We start from the raw sequence: 9,380 nt of genomic DNA, 5'->3' as shown, positions 1-9,380 counted from the left end.
CTTACTTTTATTAAATATCTGTTGAAAAGCTAACATAAGAGTATTACCTGTTTTGTTTTTTAAAGGGACAACCCACGCATATCTACTCCTCAAATCAATAACGGTTAAAGCATACTTGTACCCCTTATCATTATTGAGTTCAATCAAATCAGCAGACCAGATATAATCAACTTCCTTGGAATAAACTTTCCTTCTCTGAAACTTTGTGAATATTGGTTTATGTAATTCATCAGCTAATTGCTCTTCAGTCTTAATGGCATCATTAGAGCCTATAAGTTTTTTGAATTTCCAAGTCCAAGTTTCAATTTAGCACTAATCATCTTCTTCACGATGAACCTATCAACTTTTTCTCTCAAGGTTGGATTTTGTATCAGAGACAAATTATACAACATTTCTCTATCGGCTTCATGCTTTTCTTCCAACGTTGTGGTATTCCCATAATCAATATCGTGTCTCATGCACACTTCATCAACTCTATTGATTGGTTTACTCCAGGATTTAGGATTGTCTGCCTCATCTAATCTTTTATCCAAGTTTGTGCCTGGACCACAGAAAGAATACCCTGGAAGATGTAATTCCCCTGGTATTCCAGTAGTTGTAAATTTACTTCCTGATAAAAACTTTTGTATATCTCCTCCGAGTTTGTGTTTGGAGATAAATTGATTTTTTTTTGAACCACACACCGAACATATACCTTTTTGTATAACCCTGTTATTTTTACTTTTAATATATGAAATATTTTTAGTATTAGTTTTCTTTTTACTTATTTTCTGTAATACCACCAATCTTTTTTGAATCTCACTGGTTTCCATATTTTGATATTTATTCATTCTCTCTCTTTCCTCCCTCTCTCTCTTCTCCTTTTCCTCCTTCTCTTTCTTCTCCCTCTCTCTCTTCTCTCTTTCCTCCCTCTCTCTATTCTCTCTTTCCTCCTTCTCTCTCTTCTCCTTTTCCTCCTTCTCTTTCTTCTCCCTCTCTCTCTTCTCTCTTTCCTCCCTCTCTCTATTCTCTCTTTCCTCCTTCTCTCTCTTCTCCTTTTCCTCCTTCTCTTTCTTCTCCCTCTCCTCCTTCTCCTTTTCCTCCTCTTCCCTCTCTTCTTCAACTCCTTCCTCATCCCTTACTATCCTTGAATCGCTTACACCCCATAGAATATTATACATATATTCATCAGGATTTCTTGTTATTCCTGTATCCAAAATAATTTTTTTTACAACAGGAAACCAATAAAATTTCTTTTGAATTTCTAAAAGAGCCTTACCTTTTCTTAACCTTATAATTTTTTCATTATTTAACATTCTAATTAAATCTAAAGTTGTCGGTTTATCAACATCAGCATAATGCCAATCTTTTATTGAAAATACCTCATTCTTATGTTGTAGAACATATTTATTAAAATAACGAATACCCTTTTCTTGAAGGTATGCTTGGACACAGAAATGATAATTTTCTTGAAGCCTTCTTGCTGTCATTTATGTATTAGAAATATATGTTAGAATAATATTATGGCACGAAACACCTCCCCATCTTCCCATAGTTAAATCATTTTGTATTTCCTTACTTATTATATATAATCCTGTTTTTTCTGTTTTCATGAGATAAACAAGGGCAAAACCATTATTATATTTCCCCTTATTAAATTCTTTTATTTGTTGTTTACTAATCGTAGCCCCACAAAACTCATTCTCAATACCAAGTGGATAATATTCTTCCTTACGAGACTGATTCAATTGTTCCAGGTCTTCGAGGTTAATTTTAAATGACCAATTATACCCTAAATCATTCATATCATACCCCCATTGTTCTATTCTCATACAAACGATACGCCCTTCTTTATAAAAATTTATTTTAATTCGAACTGTGAATTCTGTATGACCTGGAGATAATATCAACACTTCTGTATCTTTGGAATACACAGCCGTTTTATTTAAGTATATATATATATATTGTGATAAATCGCTTAATCTCACCAAGTCATTCGCGTCAGTTGGGCTTGGATAATTTTTTAATTTATAAGCATTTTTCATGTTAATATTTTTGTTTATATTATATTTATGTCGTTCAGCCTGTGCCTTTGTATAATAATTTGATAAATCAATATCCAGTTCTTGAGATACACCAAAGATAGAACCATCTTTACCAACATAAGTCATTTATATTAGATTAAAAATAATATCATAAAATTTTTTATTTTTGTTGAGATGAAATAACACATATAGACATAATTGACCACAACACTTGGAATTTAATTCTTGAACTTGAAATGTTTGATAAACACCATTCTGTAAGAATTTTATGACTTCAACAGGTGGTGGAAGACCAAAACTATCAAAATAATATTTGTCTTGACTATTAAAAATACAAACCCAATGAGAACCGTTCCCATTATTATCTTCTAAGTTCATAATAATATTCTTTGTATGTTTCGGCACATTTGTTAATTCATCTCTCATACAAATAACCACATTATGAATTTTTAATTTCTTACAATATTTGGCAGGTTGTAAATTTGATGTTGTATTCTTTCCAAATTCTTTCAACCACTCATCAATGCTCATTTATTTATTAGAAAGATATAATCCATTACCTCTTTTCGTTAATTTTACACCTGCTTGTGCTATAGAAGAAAGCATATCTCCAACTAACAATCTCGCTTTATCAGGCAGACCTTCAAGTTTTTCAGCAAAATCTACAATTACACCACTTCCACTAATTTGTTTCTCCAACTCTTTGTTATGTCTTTCCAATTCTTTTTGAGCCTGGAGTTGAGCCTTACTTTCGTTGGCAGTTTTCACCGCTGTTGAAATACCACCCGTCAATGCTCCAACCGCACTTAAACCAGCAAATAAAGGAATTAGAAATGGGAGAAATCCTCCACTCGTCTCTCTTATTGAATATTTTTTCAACATTGGTTTTGTCATTTTAATTTTAAGTGAGCCAGTGTCATTCAAGATTTTAACCTGTTCTCTTGTGAGCAAAACATCAATTCTTACTGCTCCTTTTCTCTGAATTGTATTAACGTTAATCGTACAAGGCTTTTGATTTTGAACACAAGATGATAGTTTATGAAGATTGATTTGATTAACATATACCCCAGTTGGTACTTTGCCACTCATTTATTTAACAAAAAATATGTGAGACTAATCATCACACCATTATCTGTATTAATCTGCAATTCTGTTTCTTCCAAAAGCAAACAATATGTATCAACTTCTTCACTCTCTCCTCTTTCAATGTATAGGGAAGTATCCACTCGATTAGACTTTATAGTTTCCTTTTGAGCGCTCAGGTCAAACGCATAGATTGTATACAAACTTTTAAATGCTGTCATATCCAAAATAGGTTCTTTATTTCCATTACTTTCACACACCTTTTGGTAAGACTTGTATGCTTCAGCAAAATCATTTTTTTCCCAATTAATTTCCAATCTATCTCGTGGATAAAATGTTCCATCTAGAGAAACGCGAAGTTGTTTCACCTTAGCATTATCACTCAATGCATTATTCTTATCAGTCGCAGTATCACCATCTGGCTTTTTAAAAATCATCCACAGATATCGTGGCTTTCCTTCCAGAACACCCAAATTCCACGTGTAAGTAGTTTGATTGAGTTTAACGTGTTGACATCTTCTTTTGAGGTATGATACACTGAGTGGTTTCTTTGAGTTAAGTCTTCGATTCAACATCTCTTCTGTTTTAAGATTAGGAGTATATTCACTGATATACCAACTCATCTCCTCAATTACAAATTTATTCTGTTCACCAAAAGCACTACCAACACCAAAAAGCAATCTATTTTCATTATCATTCCTTTGTAGTTGAAATCTAATTTTAAGACCATACAGAACTTTATCATAATCACAAAATCCAAATATACCTTTAAGAGGAACTGCCACAGTAAAACTATTTTCTGCTTTTGTATCATCATTATACATTCCTTTCCTTTGAATATATCCAGGGTCTGTGTTTGTTCCCGTTGACATATCAGGAATAAAACCTTCGACAGACCCCTTTCCCATTCTATCACTGAATGTATAGAGTGTAAATTTCATCATTTCAGATACAGCAGAGACATAATCAACCGCTTCAACTTTTTGTGTTCCAATATACAATCGCACACTATCAAACATTTTCCAGAAGAAATCATTTACAAGTGTAGCGTTTGTGTTATTCCCAGCCTTAGTGAATTTAAATTTACACAACAAGAAACTTTCGGAGAGATTCAAATAGGTTTGTTGATTACACTGAACAACAAAAATTTTTTACTGGAGATGTGTAAAGTGATTTAGACTAATTTGGGTACGCTGATTTCAAAAATTATAACCGTTTTGCTGTATCACGTCAGGATTTTCAGTAACAGAAATATTCCCATTGCCTAGAAGTCAGGATTTCAATGAAATTTACAAAAATTCATTTATTCATTTATTTCATCATGAATGCTTCAAAATTATAGAAATTACAGAAAAACTCCACTAGAATGTAATTAAAAACGCTTTAGGCATTTGGCTTTGCGTTTGTGCTGCTCTGTGTCAGTTTCACGATGCAGGAACCAGCAGAAATCGCCCATCATGTTCGGGTTGTGCCGCCCTTGGTAACGCGTCTCCATGAGTGAAATCTCTTGGTGGAATCGCTCGTCGTGCTCGTCCGAGACTGCTCCCAAGTTGTCAGGGAAGAAGTTCAGGTGCTGGTGTAGGAAATGGATTTTCAGGGACATCCTGGAGCCAAGTTTCCTGAAGGACTCCAGCAGCTGCTGCACTATTTCTTCATAGTTGTCCGCGCGCTCGTTCCCCAAGAAGTTGTCCGTCACAGCTTTGAAGCTCCTCCACGCTGCCAGCTCTTTGGGGTTTAGAGTTGTCGGAAAAGTTTCGTCCTTCATAATCTGTCGGATTTGCGGTCCAACAAAGACACCAGCCTTGATCTTGGCCTCCGACAAGGTGTTGCCAAACTTTTCCTTGAGGTATAAAAACCCACGCCCATTCAGATCCATTGCCCATACAAAACTTTTCATCAAGCCGAGCTTTATGTGGAGTGGTGGAAGGAAAACCTTGGCTGGGTCGACAAGGGCGACATGCTTCACGTTGTGTCGACCAGGTACATGCTCTTTTCGCTCTTCCCAATCTTTCTTCGTCCAGTGATTCTTGTCGTCTCTGCTATCCCAGAGACAAAGGAAGCACATGTATTTCGTGTAGCCTGACTGCAGCCCTAACAACAGCGCCACCACTTTCAAGTCTCCGCAGATGTGCCAGTTGAAGTCATTGTACTTGATGGAATCAAGCAGCTGCCGCATAGTCTCATAGGTCTCTGTCATGCCGAACGCGTGAGCCAGTGGGACTGATGGTTTCTCGTTGCCATTGTGGAGCAAAACAGCCTTCAAGCTGTTCTTCCCCGAGTCGATGAAGAGGCGCCAGTCTGCAGGATCGTGATCACACCCAAGTTCTTTCAACAGACCGTTGATGTCACTGCAGAATGTCATCGTGTCTTCCATCTCAAAGAACTCAGCCATGTCTCTGTGACGTGCTCTGAACAAGGATATCTTGGTGTTAGGTTCAAGTAGATTCCACTGCTGCAGCCTTGATCCAAGCAGCTCTGCCTTCGCCTTTGACAGCGAGAGATCTCTTACAAGATCATTTAAGTCTCCCTGGTTCAGAAGGTGTGATTCTTGAGTGTCGGGTTCCAAGGTTCATCATCACCATCCTCTTCACCACTGCTTACAGCTATGTTCTGATCAGCTGGAGGTGTTGGAACGGGGTTCTCGTCATCATGAGGCACAGGTTTACGAGCAGAGACGCAGTCAGCGTACTTGATGTGACCTTTATTCTTCTTGTTGAAGCCGGCGATGCTTGTGCAGCAGAAATAACAATCATCATGATGATTCTGCGGCTCACGCCATATCATGGGCACCGCAAATGGCATGCTCGCGCGCTTGCCCACCAACCACTGAGTCAAGGTTGTGTGACAGCTTGTGCACCAGATGTGTGGTGCCCAGCTCTGTTCTTGGTCCCCCACCTTACACCCGAAGTAGTGAAAGTAGGCGGCCTTCATTTTCACTGCTGTAGATATACTTCGCTGTTGATCTTTTTTGGTATACCGACCACAGACATAACAGAAGTTGTCAGGATGATTGGTACAGGAACGCCTACTCATCTTTATCTGAAAGAAAGAAATATAACACAAGTTAACAACAATTGTACGAAATGGACATGTTAAAGACATATGTAAATTTCATTGAAATCCTGACTTCTAGGCAATGGGAATATTTCTGTTCCTGAAAATCCTGACGTGATACAGCAAAACGGTTATGATTTTTGAAATCAGCGTACCCAAATTAGTCTTAATCACTTTACACATCTCCAGTAAAAAAAATTTTTTGAAATTTGTTGTTCAGTGTTATTTATTTCAAAACTTTTTGTACCATTTGTATTCCAGTCTGTTCCAGTTATTGCATTTACCTTGAAGTAATCTTCTTTTTTAGTGGAGTTTGAGATAATAATAGTATCATCCAAATCATAGATACTATCAATTGCTTCCATACTTATATTTATTTAGGAAAAAAGATGTTAAAACTTTTGAAACCCTGTTCCAAGTATTTGAATTATTTTCTGTCGTTCTTGGGGGGACAACTGAGTTTTACCTTTCTTAATTTCTTTTATTGCTTGTAATTTATGAGATTCCTTCTGAGCATCTTTAATACTCTTTACAGCACCTGCTACATTTCCCACAGCAGAAGCAGTTGAACCAATTAGGTCTTTATGTTTAAGAGTAGTTGAACCAATACCCATGAGAGTATCAATTATCCCATCTCCTCTAAATTGATGTCCGACACCCCTTTGTCTCTTAGGTTTATAGTATCCTCGACCAAGATACATACCTTCACCCTTGTAGTACGGGGAAAGGAACATCTCATCCCCTGTAATTATTTTATATTTTCCCAACTCGTGTTTCCTCACAATAACCATCGTATTTATTTATTGAAAAACTTCACGTAGGTGAATTCTGATGGATATAACTTCTCCATTAAAAGAAATCACACGATTATCTTGGTCGGTTATCTTAAAATTTACTCTGTGTATGGTTTTTCCTGACACAGGTAGATAAACCAAATTTTTAGGTTCCATATTGAATTTATAACCAATTGGGGTTGAGTATGCGCTGAATGAAAATATTGTATTTGTTTTTTTTCCATCATTATAAGCACCATCAATCAAATCACAGTGAATTAACACCGAATTTATTCCTGAGGATATTTGAATGACATTATCACTGTAAAACATCCCATTAGTTTCAATCTTTTTTGAGGAGAAACCTAATAACTCTCTCAATGAATTATCAATTGTGAAATCAACCTTGTAGTTATTTTTAACTTTAATCGTTGATTTTGAAGTATGTTTTTGAATGTTTATAACAATATTTTTTGGTTCATCACCCTGTTCTTTCATAAGACGAGCAATTTCGGAAGATATTTGAGAAATCTCGTATGCTCCCGGTGAGACTGTTATCGTTTTGTATCCACTTCCCGGATTATAACTAAACTTGTCATTTTTCTCGGTTATATTAAATAAGGTATTATAAGTTTCCATGGACAATAAAGATGCCTCATATTCTTTTGTTGTGTCAAGTTGTAGTGGGTATGGGAATGAAGATGTGTGGTCGCTTGTTGTGAAATTAAAACTCAGGATTGTGCTTCTCATCTTATTTAATATGAGATAAAATGTCTTTATATTGAGATTTATTAATTATTTTCATGTTCATCAACTGGTCTAAAATGGCTGATGCTTCATTAAAACAATTGTTATTTCCAGCCTTCTTACTGCCTAACAACAATAACAGTCTATTAACTAATTGCGATGGGTCATTTGGAAGAAAACTAATACCTGAACCAAGGATACTTAAAGCCTGAATAATGTGTTTCTCCTTCTCATTCTTCCTACTTTTACCAGAAAGAATAACCTTATAATTTAGAGTGTTCAGCAAATCAATATATACTCTATCATCATTATTTTCCATATCCAATGGTTTATCAATATACTTTGATTCATCCCTCACAGTTGAACCTTGTCTTCCATCTTTTGTGAGAAGAAACATTAATCTCGGAGTTAGTTTAACAGGGGTTGAGCAGAACTTAAGAACCTTAATTCATCATTAAATATCAATACCTTTTCTTGAACAAGATGAAATATTGCTGGTTGTTCTGTTGGAATGAGTCCTGCTTTGGTTTTTGAATCCGCTGAATATTCATTGTTTTGAATAGCATTCACAATATAATCAGGGGTTGATTAATCTCTTCCAGTTGTTGAAATAAACCTTCATCATCATATTCTAATTCTCCTAAATGCTCTAATTCTTCCTCCGTCATTTGACTGAAATCTTTTAACATTTGAAGCTTTCTAGGAGTATATTCTACTGTGGGAACTGTGGAAACATCTTTCATTTTTTCTTGGGAAGTTTTTAAAAGTGGTTTAAAAAATTTCTCTTGCTTTTTTTCAAATGCTTCTTCGCCCGTTAGTTTCTGTCTGCGTTTCTTCTTTATGTCTTCCTGTTGTTTTACAACTTTTGAAACCAACTCTTGATGTTCCTTAAATCTTCTTGCTCTTTCTTTTGTATCCATTTATTTATTGTAAAATATCATTTAATGAATTGTAAAGATTAACAGGGAAATTTTCCTTTTCTTCATCATTCAAGTAGATGTGTTCAAATAAATCCTTTTCTTTAAATATTTCATCAAATTCTTTATTAACATTAATGCGAGTTGTAATTTCTTCTTCACTAATCCTTGCATCTCTGCTTTTCATACGTTTGCGTTGAGTTTCTTCATCAACATCAAAACCGAATGATAAAATCTTCACTCCGCTCAGATATTTAATAATTTGTCTCGTTCCTTCTGGATTAGTTTCTAATATCCCAACACCACCAGATTTTAGTTTCCTTAACTCACTCTTACAATGTGAATATTTTGTTGTACCAAGAGAAACCTCCTCAAATATTTGTCCTTCATTCCTCAATCGCATATGTTCCTCCACTGAAATATAGTGATAATCTTCACCTTTTACTTCTCCAGGTCTTATTGCTCTAGTTGTTGTTGATACAATGCGTATCACGGGGTGTTTTTTAAGTAAATTTACAATATTCTCATTTGTACTACACAAGAACCTTGATTTATGAAAGTTTTTTCCAGAAGCAGATTTACCCACAAGATTTATAATAATAGTTGTCATTTATATATGTAATTGTTTATGAAACAAAAAATATATCCCTTAATATCTCATCTTGTTTCACAACAATATATTTATATTTTTCAGTCGTGTGCTTCATGTAATCCTCAAATTTCTTTTTACTACATAATGTAGAACAATTATCTCTCCAAAAATTATTGATATCTATTGAATT

Source organism: Eptatretus burgeri, unplaced genomic scaffold, assembly GCF_056783735.1.
Source record: "Eptatretus burgeri isolate ZD-2024b unplaced genomic scaffold, Ebu_testis_v1 Ebu_testis_scaffold_807, whole genome shotgun sequence".
In the NCBI taxonomy this organism is placed as follows: domain Eukaryota; kingdom Metazoa; phylum Chordata; class Myxini; order Myxiniformes; family Myxinidae; genus Eptatretus; species Eptatretus burgeri.
Note: the sequence above shows the minus strand (reverse complement) of the source record.